The 17933-nt window shown below is 42.3% G+C and overlaps 1 pseudogene; it reads right to left on the bottom strand.

Moving 5' to 3' along the window:
• Positions 1 to 4621: 4621 nt before the first annotated feature.
• On the bottom strand, positions 4622 to 17813 carry LOC116368425 (tetraspanin-11-like; annotated as a pseudogene).
• Between the last annotated feature and the right edge of the window lie 120 nt (positions 17814 to 17933).

Below are 17933 nucleotides of genomic sequence, written 5' to 3'. Positions count from 1 at the left end.
CAACCTATACTGGGGAAACAACATCCCCCTTTATACTAACATAATGGAATACATCTCTGTTCAGGAAATTAGTTCATGCATTTGTCATGTGTTTCTACATCTTAATTCAATTTCATGGCCAAGATGTGTAAACCTCACATAGCCTTCATTCTCAGGCTAAGTGATATATTTAATGAAATGGGACGCTAACACAATGTGAACTCTATCTAAGATAAGAGGTCACATGCTAACCACAGATCGGATCAGATTACCCCACCTCCGAGCCTAAACTCAACCATAATACCAATCAAATATATCTGACCTCAGATCAGTGGTTACAGGCAGCTTCCACCCACTCCAACCAGCACATCTGGCATCTCTCTGTGTTTTTTGGTTCTGTGACGCTGACAACACATGGCCGTATGCTGACAGCGATATTATGTTGGATTTATGCTGGCTCTCTGGCCTCATGCACTCTGCCTGCCGGTGCTTTGGTTATCCCCCTTTGATCCCTGGAGGAATCTGTCCGACACATTTACTGCCGCAGCTAATATAATGCATTCATTCCCACAAGTAGCCCAGAGGGGTATACTACATAGCAGGGTCAAGGAGCTAGACAGCCAACTTGGCTAAATATTTGTAAATAACTTTTTATTTCTTTTGAAAGATAAGCTTGAAATGAGCATGATTTAGTTTATCCAGCAACCAAAAACACATATCAAGTTTAGCATTCTTAATGAACCAGAACATGTGTGGTTATTTCTGGTTGTTGATCAAAGTTAGTTGGCTAACTCATTGATGCTTTGTAGTATATCCCACAGGAGCAGGAGCAGGAGGAGCCCCATTCAGCAGCTCTGAGGTCTGACTGAGGACCACTGGGAGAACGTCCAGACTAGTCCAGACCCCAGGTAACAGGCAGTCTAGAATAGGTCTAGTCCAGACCCCAGGTAGCAGGCAGTCTAGAATAGGTCTAGTCCAGACCCCAGGTAACAGGCAGTCTAGAATAGGTCTAGTCCAGACCCCAGGTAACAGGCAGTCTAGAATAGGTCTAGTCCAGACTCCGGGTAACATTCAGTCTAGAATAGGTCTAGTCCAGACCCCAGGATCCAGGCAGTCTAGAATAGGTCTAGTCCAGACCCCATGACCCAGGCAGTCTATAATAGGTCTAGTCCAGACCCCAGGTAACAGGCAGTCTAGAATAGGTCTAGTCCAGACCCCAGGTAACGGGCAGTCTAGAATAGGTCTAGTCCAGACCCCAGGTAACAGGCAGTCTATAATAGGTCTAGTCCAGACTAGTCCAGACCCCGGGTAACAGGCAGTCTAGAATAAGTCTAGTCCATACCTTAGGTAACAGGCAGTCTAGAATAGGTATAGTCTAGACTAGTCCAGACCCCAGGTAACAGGCAGTCTAGAATAGGTCTAGTCCATACTAGTCAAGACCCCAGGTAACAGGCAGTCTAGAATAGGTCTAGTCTAGACTAGTCCAGACCCCAGGTAACAGGCAGTCTAGAATAGGTCTAGTCCATACTAGTCAAGACCCCAGGTAACAGGCAGTCTAGAATAGGTCTAGTCCAGGCTAGTCCAGACCCCAGGTAACAGGCAGTCTAGAATAGGTCTAGTCCATACTAGTCCAGACCCCAGGTAACAGGCAGTCTAGAATAGGTCTATTCCAGACCCCAGGTAACTGGCAGTCTAGAATAGGTCTAGTCCATACTAGTCCAGACCCCAGGTAACAGGTAGTCTAGAATAGGTCTAGTCCATACTAGTCCAGACCCCAGGTAACAGGCAGTCTAGAATAGGTCTAGTCCAGACCTCAGGTAACAGGCAGTCTAGAATAGGTCTAGTCCAGACTAGTCCAGACCCCAGGTAACATGCAGTCTAGAATAGGTCTAGTCCAGACTCCGGGTAACATTCAGTCTAGAATAGGTCTAGTCCAGACCCCAGGACCCAGGCAGTCTAGAATAGGTCTAGTCCAGACCCCAGGATCCAGGCAGTCTAGAATAGGTCTAGTCCAGACCCCATGACCCAGGCAGTCTATAATAGGTCTAGTCCAGACCCCAGGTAACAGGCAGTCTAGAATAAGTATAGTCCAGACCCCAGGTAACAGGCAGTCTAGAATAGGTCTAGTCCCGACCTCAGGTAACAGGCAGTCTAGAATAGGTCTAGTCCAGACCCCAGGTAACAGGCAGTCTAGAATAGGTCTAGTCCAGACCTCAGGTAACAGCTAGAATACGTCTAGTCCAGATTCAGTCCAGACCAAGTCCTTGCCTAGACCCAGTCCAGATCTAGTCTAGACAAAGTAGACCAAGTCCAAACTAAGACAGTCCAAATCTTTCCAGAACAAGTCTAGACCATAGAATCTCATTCTAGATCTCTGGTCCAGATCTAGTCCAGGCCATGTTTGGACAGACAATCCAGATCAAGTCAAGACCAAGTCTGGACCTAGTCCAAATCCATTCCAAGTCTTATCCGGACCCAATCCACACAGAAAGGTCAGATCTGGTCCAGGCCCAGTCTAAACCCAGTACAGACCCAGACCACTTTCAGTCTCATGACTCCACAGGCAGGTGAGGAGGAGTTGCATTTACACACATGCATCAGTTTACACAGGGCCTACGGCACTTCCTTGTACTGTACATCAACCGTATTTATTCATAGCTAAGCCTCCCAGCGTTTTCACACATATTGAGTGCAGGTGTAGGCCTACTGCTCGGACAATGGTTGTGTTGTAAAGTGCCATGATATATTATATGTGTTGAGGACAAAACCCTTTTCTGACATCAGATATCTATGCCACAATGATATCATCATACACTGAGTTCCACATGGCATAGGAATCAATATGGGTCATTTGTAAAAATGACTCCTATTCAAGCAGCATATTATCAATGTAAAAAGATATCCAGACCAGAAGTGTGTGTGTGCGTGTGTGTGTGTGTGTGTGTGTGTGTGTGTGTGTGTGTGTGTGTGTGTGTGTGTGTGTGTGTGTGTGTGTGTGTGTGTGTGTGTGTGTGTGTGTGTGTGTGTGTGTGTGTGTGTGTGTATGTGTGTGTGTGTGTATGTGTGTGTGTGTGTGTATGTGTGTGTGTGTGTGCATACGTCTGCAAGTGAGTGTATGTGTGTATACAATATGGTATGTAGAAATGGAGAGAGTGTGTGGAGACCACAGCATGTGTTAGTAGCTGACTGCTGGATATCTCCCTCTGCATCGTCCATACCCTGGCTGTCAGAGGGTGAGATATGGGAGAGAAAGAAACGTCCACCCCCTGGCTGTCAGAGGGTGAGATATGGGAGAGGGTGTGTGTGAATGATGTGTATGATGTGCAGAGTCCACTATGGGAGGAGTGTATCTCCAGCTGCTTCCAATTCACCCCCATGTGTCGGCCCCAGCAATGTGTGTGTAAAGCACGCTGTGTGTGTGTGTGTGTCTGTGTATATGTGTGTACAGTATGTGTGTGTCCACATTAAAATATACTATAGTATACTACGGCTAAATACTATAGTATTTACAGTAGTTTTTGCGGACTTTACTGTAGGATTCACTTCACTGTTTCTGCAGACTTTACTATAGTATTTACTGTAGTGTTTTGTGGACATTCCTGTAATATTTACTATAGTATACTACAAAATTATATAGTAAATAATGTATTATTCTATAGTAAACTGTAGTATTCTGTATTATTCTATAGTAAATACTGTATAGTAAAACTGAATGTTTTTTTCATGTGGGTGTCTGTGTGTTTGTAAGCTCTATCAGTGTGTGTGTGTTTATGTGTTTACAGTAGGTGTGTATGCTTGCATGTACACCCTCTCTCCAGGGTGTGTGTGACATGCTGTGGAAATAGGAGCCATCCTCTGCTTGCTGATGGAGATGGAAGTACTGACAGACTGACAGACTCCCCCGGCCCCATGTCTTGGACTATGTCCCAACACTCTAAAATGTCTTCCTCTCCTTGCGTCCTTTCCTTACTGAGATATTAAAGCATTGGATCACACTGCGTCACAATGCACTCACTTAACATGTCATGTCAGATCAGTGGTTGTGAAAGAAACCAAATGAGGCAAGGGAGCTATTAAAGAATATTGGGACACATCCACAGTCATATGGTAATACCATTAACCTACAGATGAATCCTGCTATGGCCACAGCACTCTTGTATGTATACATAACGGTGTATTGAGTTGAGGGTATAAGTGCAAATACAGTCAGCAAGCATAGTGAAGCATCAATACTGTCAGATTGATGGAGAATAGTAGCCTTGTATTACCAGACTGATTACCTCTGAGCTATGGTTGTACGAGGTTAGGAAATAGGTGAATATAACAAAGAAACAATGATCATGGCTTTTAAGTTTGGATTTGAAGGATGTACTTTTTGTCCTGTGAAAAATAACCTAAAAAAATAAATAAACAGAAGTGGTAATAAACATTTACATTTTCTAACTAACTGATAAATCCATACAGGAACTGAGGAAAACAAAACATCCTGGGATGATTACCTTCAAATGCTTGTTAGGAGCACAACTTTGTCTCCACCTAGTGACAACATATCACCATAACATACACTATATCCACCACAACTAGACGATTCAACCCAACCACAATCTTCCACAACATTAATAAATAATCTTATAAACAGTAATTTAATCAGTAATATAGTATTATATTTATTGAGTAAAGTTTAGAAACCATTTATGTCATCATATTGTATAGAACAAGTCATACAGTTCATCCCAATACCATTGTCACATCAGCTTTGACAAACACTTACATTTGAGTAATTTAGCAGACGCTCTTATCCAGAGAGACTTACAGGAGCAATTGGGGTAAAGTGCCTTGCTCAAGGGCACATTAACAGATTTGTTTACCTTGCAACACTCTTAAAATATAGACTACATGTCGCTGAAGATGAATGTGTCCATCCATATGCACTTCTTTCTAACATGGTCTGTGCACGTATAACCTTCTTCATATCTCAGAGTATAAATATCAACATTTTATGATGTCTTAAAGTAGCAATAGTCATATACTGTAACAAAACATTCAAGACCTTGATGCAAAGAGAAGGGCAGGGAATAATAATACCAAACCACTGAATGATGTAGGAAACACAAAGAAAGTTTATCCGGTTAAAGACTACCATCAACATCAATTCAAAAGCTATTATGACATTGTTGTTAAACAGACAAAGGCATACATTGATTACTACAGTCTACAGTATAGAAAGAGCCCAGATCATATATGTTTTATTATATATTATACATACTATAATGTTATATCATATTTTGACCCATTTCGATTAGAAAAATACATGAACAAGAACAGCTTTCTGTTGGTCACTAGGAGGAATAGAGAAAATACCATCTGTATACGTGTCTTCATCTCTTGGAAAACAGCTAAACATCCATAGAACCTTTGACAAAGGATTGTTGTCATTGTATCAACTGGAATTGGTCAGCTGACTTACCAGCACTCCTAAAAAACAAAGACCCATGTCCTATCTTGGTAATGGGCAACCAAAACTATTTGAATGTGTCCTTGACAATAGTCAAGCCAATGAATGCTCTCTTTGAAAGTGTCCTCTTGTGGTAACGTGTCAGACATTTTCTAAGTCGTAGTAAACAATAAAATGTAAATATATCTTCTGTCTTCAGAGGAATGTAGTTAGTCTTTAGAAGCAGTAGTCGATGCAAGGCTGCCTGGCTGCTCCACAACCAATCAGACAGAAATTGAGTTGCAAAATTTCAGCAACATTCAAGATATTCCCTGGTTTTCCTGAAATCTCAGTTGGAGGAATCCTGGAATCTGGAGGGAATAAGCAGACAATCCGGAATCTCCCAAACAGGATTTCTGGAAAACCAGGGAATTTATTGAAAGTTCTCCAAATTTTGCAACCTTACACATTATACTACAGGAGCACTGCACAGGAGTATATACCAATATCTACCACTGGATGGGGATACTAACCCACACCAGAGGAGAGGAGTCAACCATAACCCCTGAATCCTAATCTTAACCAGTAGCGTGGCAGAGAAAGATCTGACCCTGTATCAGTGGTAAATTACATGTTTCTCCAGCATAATAAAAGTGGTCGTAAAACAAGTAAATTGGTTCTGGTATTGAAAGATGAGTGGTAGGTGTATATGGTACTGCAAGAAAGGCGATTTCGTCGATATCAACACCTTTAGCATAGCATACAACACAGAACCAGATTTGTTAGTCAAACTACGGAGGCAACACATACAGAAATGCTGCAACGTTACTCTTAGCAGCGTTTAGTGCTATTTTCATTCATATCAAGTTTTCCCCATATCGGCTTGATTATTCTGTGGATATCAATCAACTCATGATTGTTTTCTTTGTGACGTAGATCAAACATCGATGACCATGGGATTCCCTTTGTGGTGAACCATTAAATTGGTGTAACATTGCTATCAAAGAATGCGTGATAAAACAATGACAGAGGCACGTTGTGGGCCACATCTGTGACACACTGGATATAGCACTAACTGAATAACCCTTCGTAAGCAACAACACCATGAGAGTGTGTACAGTACAGTTGATTCTCAGTCACAACCACTTCGGGTTGCCTTCCAGTTGTGTGGAATGTTGTGAAATCTACAGTAAGGATTTGACTGTATTGACAACATACAGTAAGAACTACCTTAAATAAACAGCAGTAGGTTTACGACAGAAAAGAACAATACCATAATACCAAATCATCCCTTCTTCATTGGCCTTGTCTTTGAGAGGGGGGGGCTGTGCATGCATCCAAGCTAAAGGAGGGGTGCAGAAGGATCCAGGAAGGTCCAGGCAGGGTTGGATCATAAGGTTCAGAGGTTAGGAGGGGTTAGAGGTCAAGGTTGAGTGTTCAGTAGGCATCGTTGCTCCCTGGCCCATGAGGCAGGATGGTGTTTGGGGGGGGGGGGGGGGGCTTGACGGTAGGGTTCAGTAAGGATCCAACTTAATCCTTCTGTGTAAGCAGCATGTGAACACCATCCCACAGATCTGAAACACACACAATTGTTGTGAAGGTCAATCAAGGGTAAAGTTGAGTCGTCATGGTAGCATAGTGGGATAGCATGAGGAGAGTGGGTTAGGGGTGAGGAAGTGTGTGGTTACTATGGGAACAGGAGTGACGAGCAGCCAGCAGCGGTGTAATTGGGCCTGTGGTGAATGTTAAAGCTCCCACTATGACTGTTGTTGGAGAGAGATAATCTGTGAACAAACATTCATTTAGCAACTTCCATTTTTCAAAGGACATTTCTCTGAAGCCCTGCCAATGTTCTCAAAACCATAATGTAGTGTTATAATCCATTAATAATTAATCTACTAAAAATCACATGAGTAAACTGAGGGAAAATATTGGATACAATTAAATTGATGTTTTACAAAGTGAAGAATGTTTTATGATGTTTTGATCATTTTCTGTGAGGCATTTAAAATAATAAGAAATAACAAATTATTAGTGTGTATGGACACAAGGAGTGTGGCATTTGAGGTTTGTGATGCAAAACATTTTGCCTAGTGCACTCCAAATTCTCCCACTTGATATTTCTTCTCCTTAAGTATTCTATAAAGTACATTCAAAGCTCCACTTGTGAGTTGAACTGCTTTAAGATCCTATGAATACTTTGTGTGTAGGAAAAAGAAAGAAGTGAAGTGATGCTGGGATACAACAGACCTGTGTAGGTACTTTGGTTGATCTGAGAACAATAAGTCATTTTCAGCTAGCGGCAGGACGGTCAGAGAGCTTTAGTTGGCGCTTGTTTGGATGAAGGAGCCGACATCAATAAGATGAGATTAAGGTAGAGAAGAAATGAGAGGATACAACAGGCCTTGACGCACACAACATAGCAACACACACACTTGTGCTTTCACTCTGCCAAAAGCCTTAAACTGTCATTATTTCTAACAAGATCATCCCACGTCATCACTATTAAGGGATAGGGCATATGAAAGGTCTCATTGATCTGTGAGACAACAGCAGAGTTACAGTAATACACAGGGAAAAGGCTGAGAGGTTAGGACTTAGATGAGGCACATTCGCTGGACGGGTGTGTGTGTGTGTGTGTATGTATGTGTGTGTGTGCGTATGTGTGTGTGTGTGACGGATGACAAATGACAAACAGAGGAGGGCTGAGATTCAATCAACGGCCCCCCTGCAAGTCTTCTCCTCTCTGAGGGTATTATCGACCGGGGTCACAACATGGGGAGTAGATTCGTCAAAGAAGGCCTTGGCGGCTCGGCACTCAGGGCGGTTTTATGATGCCTCTAACCCTGCCAGCACCACTAAGAATTCAGATGACAGAGTGAGGACGTAGAGAATGAAACTCACAACTCACAGAGAGATGGAGGGAGCTGGAGAAGGAAGAGACGGAGGAGGGAGGAGGAGAGACGAGGAGACAGGGGATCAAGGAGGAAACGGAGGAGGGAGGAGGGAGGAGCAGCCGGGGGGAGGAGGGAGGGAGGAGGAGACAGAGGATGGAGGACAGAATGTGCTAAACTTCCTTTCTGCTCGTTAGTTTAGCATTGGGAATGACAAGGAATATATGGAAAGTAGTTTCAATGTGGCAGGTGAAGACACTGACAAGAAATAAGTTATCAAATGTGCTGCAATCATAAGAAACTATGAAGAAAGAAATCATGAAGAATACATTTAGCAGGTCTCTTTTCTTATTATTACCCAATTTCAGATGATGAGAAATGTATTGTAAGGGTTTCTTTCAAATCTGGTCCAGCACAGCTGTCATTCGCGTTTATTTGTGGGCATTAATCTCATAGTCTAGTCTGTGGGAGCACTTCAGTGAACTGTTTGTTTGTCCTTGGATTGTGGATAATGTTGTCAAGCCCTTTCAGCCATGCAAAGGTCAAAGGTCAACATGCATGTGTCGGTCAGCATGGTGTCCCTATTGGGGTGGGCGTTGCTCGATGGTACCGAGAATAAAGCATAGGCCAGGCAATATAGCATGCATGATCTGTGATCAACTGTCTCTTTGTCTTCTTCACACACACACACACAGAGATACGTGCATGCACACACTCGCACACACACACACGCACGAGTGCGCACACACACAAACATGCAGACAACACATATCTACACAAAAGACACAATCAAAAAAATGAACACATAGACACACACACAGAACACATTTCCCACAATGCCCTCCAACCTTGTCCCGTCCCCACTGAGTGTGACCAGACAGAGGCTTAGCCAATCACACGGCAGAGAAGTCCTCCTCCTCTTCTTTATACAGCAGATAGATAAAGCAGGCCGTCAACATGGCCCCGGCCAGCTATAGAGGTCACACACACACAGACATACACACACACAAAGAAATACACGCACATACAGACATACATAGACACAAACGTAAACACACACATGCATTCACACAGACATACATAGAGATACACACACATACACACACAGAGGGGTTAGTGACCTGTATTAGACAAAGTATACGGGAACACTGAAAGAGGATAGAGACTAAATTGATTAGCGTAATTACAACTAAGAACAAAGGTACAGAGACTATGACTATTTCAGTTATTAAAGACAGAGAGGAACAGTTGACACAGACTATGACTATTTCAGTTATTAAAGACAGAGAGGAACAGTTGACACAGTTGACACAGAGACTTTGACTATTTCAGTTATTAAAGACAGAGAGGAACAGTTGACACAGACTATGACTATTTCAGTTATTAAAGACAGAGAGGAACAGTTGACACAGACTATGACTATTTCAGTTATTAAAGACAGAGAGGAACAGTTGACACAGTTGACACAGAGACTATGACTATTTCAGTTATTAAAGACAGAGAGGAACAGTTGACACAGACTATGACTATTTCAGTTATTAAAGACAGAGAGGAACAGTTGACACAGACTATGACTATTTCAGTTATTAAAGACAGAGAGGAACAGTTGACACAGACTATGACTATTTCAGTTATTAAAGACAGAGAGGAACAGTTGACACAGTTGACACAGAGACTATGACTATTTCAGTTATTAAAGACAGAGAGGAACAGTTGACACAGACTATGACTATTTCAGTTATTAAAGACAGAGAGGAACAGTTGACACAGACTATGACTATTTCAGTTATTAAAGACAGAGAGGAACAGTTGACACAGTTGACACAGAGACTATGACTATTTCAGTTATTAAAGACAGAGAGGAACAGTTGACACAGTTGACACAGAGACTATGACTATTTCAGTTATTAAAGACAGAGAGGAACAGTTGACACAGACTATGACTATTTCAGTTATTAAAGACAGAGAGGAACAGTTGACACAGAGACAGTACAGGGACATCACTGACAGAGTGACATTACTGACAGACGGACATACAACTAACATACAATCAGTCAGAGACCTTCAAGCCCAATAGTGAAGAGCCCATTTAGATCAAAAGCTGGTCTAAATGAGTTTGGGACAAGATGGGTGATTTGTCAATGGATCACTAACACATATTAAGGACATAGCTACAGCTTCAGTAGTTATCTTATCTTATGCTTCATATATGTATGTGGGAAAATGTCAGCGTTTTATTTGGGAATGTTTTGTCTAATAGGGGGGGGGGTCTTTGGGCTAATAAAACATTTGTTTTTCTTAGGAACCCCAAATTCCCATGTCGCCAGTCTCCACGGTGACAAGATCACATGACTCCTCTGTGGAATTCCAAGAGAAAAGCTATGGGAACACTGAGAAGAGTGGGAACCCTGGTTGGTTGGAAGGAGTAGCCAAGAGGGAGCCAGTACTGTATGTTCAGGTTTGGTCTAAGCTAGGGTTGGGCCGGTATATGATTAAATCTAATATCATGATATTTGACAATGACGATATATCGTGAAGTGCAAAACTATACTTTATCTAAAATGTACAAATCAAAACGGTGCAGTTTTATCAGTTAGGCTGTATCAAAATGTTCAAGCAAATCTAAATGAATGTTCTCGCCATACAAAGATAATTTATGGAGAATATGACAATAATATTGTAAATAAGCAAAGAAATGACACAGTCTGGAATTATTAACAGAGTGAAGTGGTACCACAGCTAGATTGGAGACGTCCTACTCCTGACCGCAAAACATCTAGCCTGGTCCCAGATGTGTTGATGCTGTATATAACTGACTGATATAGCATGACGAGAGTTGGCTAGAGAGCAAAAACTAAATCTGAGATTTGGCCACTAAACATCACCGGACTGCAATAAGAAACCTCTCAACCCGAGCATCACATCCCAAGCTTGACGAAAACACCAATCTATGAACAGCATTGGCTGAACAGTAAACCATTCTCAGAAGATTTTCAGGAGATCGTTCCATGCTGGGGGATGGAGAGTCCAGTCCCTGTGGAGTTTATTTTCAGAGAGCAGATCGATGGTGGAGAGCAGCCGCCCCATCCAAGTGTTATTACAAAGCATGCTGGGAGAGAAAGGTATACCGTTTCCTGTCCATGGCCCCATCTCAATGTATCTTTCCTTGATTGTTTACTTCCTATCTCCTCACTTCCTCTTCAAAACACATTGGTCTGAGGGGGGGACCTTTTTCTTCCGATACTGCTGAGAAGGGTTAGGGTTATATCGATCAGAGACGTTATGATACTGCTGAGAAGGGTTAGGGTTATATCGATCAGAGACGTTACGATACTGCTGAGAAGGGTTAGGGTTATATCGATCAGAGAAGTTATGATACTGCTGAGAAGGGTTAGGGTTATATCGATCAGAAACGTTATGATACTGCTGAGAAGGGTTAGGGTTATATCGATCAGAGACGTTACGATACTGCTGAGAAGGGTTAGGGTTATATCGATCAGAGACGTTACGATACTGCTGAGAAGGGTTAGGGTTATATCGATCAACGACGTTACGATACTGCTGAGAAGGGTTAGGGTTATATCGATCAGAGACGTTACGATCCTGCTGAGAAGGGTTAGGGTTATATCGATCAGAGACGTTATGATACTGCTGAGAAGGGTTAGGGTTATATCGATCAGAGACGTTACGATACTGCTGAGAAGGGTTAGGGTTATATCGATCAGAGACGTTATGATACTGCTGAGAAGGGTTAGGGTTATATAGATCAGAAACGTTACGATACTGCTGAGAAGGGTTAGGGTTATATCGATCAGAAACGTTACGATACTGCTGAGAAGGGTTAGGGTTATATCGATCAGAGACGTTACGATACTGCTGAGAAGGATTAGGGTTATATCGATCAGAGACGTTACGATACTGCTGAGAAGGGTTAGGGTTATATCGATCAGAGACGTTACGATACTGCTGAGAAGGGTTAGGGTTATATCGATCAGAAACGTTACGATACTGCTGAGAAGGGTTAGGGTTATATCGATCAGAGACGTTACGATACTGCTGAGAAGGGTTAGGGTTATATAGATCAGAGACGTTACGATACTGCTGAGAAGGGTTAGGGTTATATCGATCAGAGACGTTACGATACTGCTGAGAAGGGTTAGGGTTATATCGATCAGAGACGTTACGATACTGCTGAGAAGGGTTAGGGTTATATCGATCAGAGACGTTACGATACTGCTGAGAAGGGTTAGGGTTATATCGATCGGAGCCGTTACGATACTGCTGAGAAGGGTTAGGGTTATATCGATCAGAGACGTTACGATACTGCTGAGAAGGGTTAGGGTTATATCGATCAGAGACGTTACGATACTGCTGAGAAGGGTTAGGGTTATATCGATCAGAGACGTTATGATACTGCTGAGAAGGGTTAGGGTTATATCGATCAGAGACGTTATGATACTGCTGAGAAGGGTTAGGGTTATATTGATCAGAAACGTTATGATACTGCTGAGAAGGGTTATATCAATCATAAATGTTATGATACTGCTGAGAAGGGTTAGGGTTATATCGATCAGAGACGTTACGATACTGCTGAGAAGGGTTAGGGTTATATCGATCAGAGCCGTTACGATACTGCTGAGAAGGGTTAGGGTTATATCGATCAGAGACGTTACGATACTGCTGAGAAGGGTTAGGGTTATATCGATCAGAGACGTTACGATACTGCTGAGAAGGGTTAGGGTTATATCGATCAGAGACGTTACGATACTGCTGAGAAGGGTTAGGGTTATATTGATCAGAGACGTTACGATACTGCTGAGAAGGGTTAGGGTTATATCGATCAGAGACGTTATGATACTGCTGAGAAGGGTTAGGGTTATATCGATCAGAGACGTTACGATACTGCTGAGAAGGGTTAGGGTTATATCGATCAGAGACGTTATGATACTGCTGAGAAGGGTTATATCGATCAGAGACGTTATGATACTGCTGAGAAGGGTTAGGGTTATATCGATCAGAGACGTTACGATACTGCTGAGAAGGGTTAGGGTTATATCGATCAGAGACGTTACGATACTGCTGAGAAGGGTTAGGGTTATATCGATCAGAGACGTTACGATACTGCTGAGAAGGGTTAGGGTTATATCGATCAGAGACGTTACGATACTGCTGAGAAGGGTTAGGGTTATATCAATCAGAAACGTTATGATACTGCTGAGAAGGGTTAGGGTTATATCGATCAGAAACGTTATGATACTGCTGAGAAGGGTTAGGGTTATATCGATCAGAAACGTTATGATACTGCTGAGAAGGGTTAGGGTTATATCGATCAGAGACGTTACGATACTGCTGAGAAGGGTTAGGGTTATATCAATCAGAAACATTATGATACTGCTGAGAAGGGTTAGGGTTATATTGATCAGAAACGTTATGATACTGCTGAGAAGGGTTATATCAATCAGAAATGTTATGATACTGCTGAGAAGGGTTAGGGTTATATCGATCAGAGACGTTACGATACTGCTGAGAAGGGTTAGGGTTATATCGATCAGAGCCGTTACGATACTGCTGAGAAGGGTTAGGGTTATATCGATCAGAGACGTTACGATACTGCTGAGAAGGGTTAGGGTTATATCGATCAGAGACGTTACGATACTGCTGAGAAGGGTTAGGGTTATATCGATCAGAGACGTTACGATACTGCTGAGAAGGGTTAGGGTTATATCGATCAGAGACGTTACGATACTGCTGAGAAGGGTTAGGGTTATATCGATCAGAGACGTTATGATACTGCTGAGAAGGGTTAGGGTTATATCGATCAGAGACGTTACGATACTGCTGAGAAGGGTTAGGGTTATATCGATCAGAGACGTTATGATACTGCTGAGAAGGGTTATATCGATCAGAGACGTTATGATACTGCTGAGAAGGGTTAGGGTTATATCGATCAGAGACGTTACGATACTGCTGAGAAGGGTTAGGGTTATATCGATCAGAGACGTTACGATACTGCTGAGAAGGGTTAGGGTTATATCGATCAGAGACGTTACGATACTGCTGAGAAGGGTTAGGGTTATATCGATCAGAGACGTTACGATACTGCTGAGAAGGGTTAGGGTTATATCAATCAGAAACGTTATGATACTGCTGAGAAGGGTTAGGGTTATATCGATCAGAAACGTTATGATACTGCTGAGAAGGGTTAGGGTTATATCGATCAGAAACGTTATGATACTGCTGAGAAGGGTTAGGGTTATATCGATCAGAGACGTTACGATACTGCTGAGAAGGGTTAGGGTTATATCAATCAGAAACATTATGATACTGCTGAGAAGGGTTAGGGTTATATCGATCAGAGACGTTACGATACTGCTGAGAAGGGTTAGGGTATATCGATCAGAAACGTTACGATACTGTAAACGACATGAGTTTCAAATATGGAAATGTGAAGTGCACATTTGGACTCACGGGTGTGTGGTTTGCTTCTATGACATCAAAGCATTATTTATTACAATCCTCAACGTCTCATCTTTCGGAACATGTCTACTCCTCTCGATTTACAGCATTTCTCTCACTCAGACAACAAATGTGCAATCGTAGCCCAGGGACAGGGGCATCTTCTTGCTCAAGTTAACGGCTGTCAGTCAAAACCCATACAGAGCTGTGAAGCAGAGACCCAGAGCTCTGAAGTCAGGTATAGCATGTTACTGTACAGCCACTTCGTTCCAATTCAGGCGCTTATCAATGACAAAATCTGCCATTTTGAAGCCGTATACGGGATGACAGGGGCTGTGAGTGGATTGGGCTACGAGCTTGGTCCATCTGAGACCGCAGCAAATCAAATCCCAGAATGTGAATGGGATCAGATTACAGCTGAGAGGATATAGGGAGGTAGAGTGCATTGAAAGGTTGTCCGACCGGTAATAGGAGTTACTGGATGCATCTTTGATTAGATTATGGCCACATTGATGTTTATTTATTTTTTTAAATTTGGAAAGCCTTTTATCATGTGGATATATTTTGAGACTGATATAAAAAAATATTTAAAAAAATTCTTAAGCAATCGTCTCACCTCTTAACCCGTTACTCTACTAAGAGGAAGAAGCAAAGTTAACCTCGCCTTCTCCCTCTCTTTCTGTTCACAATCTCCCCACCTATCCATCTAGATACTAGCTAGCATTGAAGACATTTCAACAGCAAGGCTACCAATATCCACAGTAGCAGATTACATCCACTATTACACTACATTATATTGATATCCACAACATCGGTGATACCCCAAATCCCCCCAAAACTAAATGATACTTTGTGATAGTCTGATAGTGATAGCTTGTGTCTGTTGTGAGGTGCTACCACAGTACTGAAATATAATAAGGCCTCGTCATTTCCTGTTAATAAAGACACTGGCCAGTGTTAGGGGACCGACCTGTAGACAGGCCACTCCTATCCCCACAGCTCCGATGATCAGCAGGTGGTCAGCCAGGAACTGCTCCAGCTTGGTGATGCAGCCACCCTGTGGGGCAAAGGTTACAGGTCAGGGGTCAAATCACTTCACTTCACGCACACACGCACACACACACACACACACACACACACACGCGTACATTATGAACACACAGACACACCTGATTGATGTAGTCAGTGTCTATCATATTTGGATCAATCCAATGCTTTTAATCCTTGAGGGGGTGTGACAAGGAGAATTAAATTGGGCTATGCTCTTCATTTACCATAGTATTTTTATCAACCCTACCCTCTCCAGCTTTTCTGTCTGTCTCCAAATTGCTGCGGCAATTGTGTGTGTGTGTAATACAGAGTTACACTGCAGAGAACAAACTACAGTAAGATAAAGGACTTGGGCAGTGTAAAGATATGTTAAGGTAATACACAACACAGAGGACTAAAGGTAAAGAGGGAATTAACGATGAGTGAAAGTGTTTTTTCTGTAATAGGGAATGAATGATCAATGGGTCAGAGACATGGGAGGAATGTGTCTATACATTGAGCCTGAAATAGGATACTTGTTATTTGGCCAGTGGCCCAGTTGATTTGCAAGGAATTCTAATTGGTCAACCCCAGGCTAGGGTTGGGTTATAAACTACATCCTGTCTCTTTGTTCTGTGGAGAGAATCACTGAGGACAGGGAATAATGAACATCTACCTCTCAGCATAACATCTATGATTTTTCCTCTTTGAATAAACCTATTTTTCTCCCCCTGATTTGCTTTGGTGTCTGTGTTATTGAAGAGTAATATCAACTGCTAACAGGCAGCCTGAGAGAAGTAGAGAGAACAGTGGGATTTATTAGGCCTCTCTCAGGAGGCTCCTTCTCTGACCACACACACACACACACACACACACACACACACACACACGTGGGTAGAGGGGGCATTGAGGAGCCATGGCTGGATGGAGTGCACGTACACATCCATGTGCAGTAACCTCCGTACATCCAGTGTCATACTGTTTACCAAAGAGCTTTGACCGAGTAGGTTGTTTCAAGCCATGTTGTGAGTCACAGTTCTGAGGACATTTTCAGAAACATCTCAGCTTCCTAGACAAGTGAAAACACATTGACGAGCACATTTTCAACCCAAGTGTTTTCCGAGTGTGTGGGGAGCTGTCAACCACAGCTGACTCCCTAAATGCACAGTAAATATTTCAGGTCCACCCATATAAACTTTGTTTAATTATAAAGAGATTTTATCAAAGTTGCACTCCTCTGAACTGGAGTGACATTGACAAGTGGAATGATGATAGCGGGAACCAAGGAGCGAGACGTGTGTGTGTGTGAAAAGAGAGAAACAAGCACAGACTTCTCCTGCTTGTCACAGATAAAAGCGAAAGGAGCATCTCAAATATTGTATGAAATATTCTCTTACGCTCTCAGCCCTTACTGATCAGAAAGCCTGTCAAGTAGAGAAAAGTTCTTGGCTAAAGTGACTTTCCAAACCAGAGTATTTGACTGTTTCAGTTTCATTGACAGAATAAGAAAGGAGACAGTTGAGCTCTGAGGGACATGTCATCTGTCTGTCTCCATTTCAGACATTAGAAATCATTTGATGCCAAATACAACCATCTGGTCCTGAAATATTGATCAATTGTTCCATGTCGAGATTCATTCATTTTTAAAAAGATTTATTTGAAGGAATATTTTAGGATCCAACTTGAATAAATAAAATATGAACATATGAACAAATGGTTTAGATGCTGTCATCGCTATGAAATAGAATGACAACATAACACATTTTTACTGTGGAAGAGTCCAGTTATGACACCCTAAAGTCTGCTGGAACCCATTTGGCACATATTTGCTGTTGATGATGATTTTCCAATGGTCCCACCCACCTCAGTCTTGTAGATGTTGGAGGGGTGGTCTCTGCGGCCACAGAGGGTGGTGATGGTCTTACAGCAGCTGTCCGGGACCACCCTGCCCTCGACACAGCCGAGGTCATGTACACACTATGCAGCCAATCAAATGAGTTGTTGCTGCCACAGCACTTGAACTGACCAACAGAAGAAGAAAAGTGGAATTGTGTTTATCATTAGCTCCACTTAGTTGATGTCTGAAAACCATCACATCTAATTCAAATCAATCAACAACATAATGAAAAGGCAGAAAAAAT

The sequence above is a fragment of the Oncorhynchus kisutch genome, unplaced genomic scaffold (genome assembly GCF_002021735.2).
Source record: "Oncorhynchus kisutch isolate 150728-3 unplaced genomic scaffold, Okis_V2 scaffold1918, whole genome shotgun sequence".
Taxonomy (NCBI): Eukaryota; Metazoa; Chordata; class Actinopteri; order Salmoniformes; family Salmonidae; genus Oncorhynchus; species Oncorhynchus kisutch.
The sequence above is the reverse complement of the archived record's forward strand: the minus strand, read 5'-3'. Positions and strand labels throughout refer to the sequence as shown.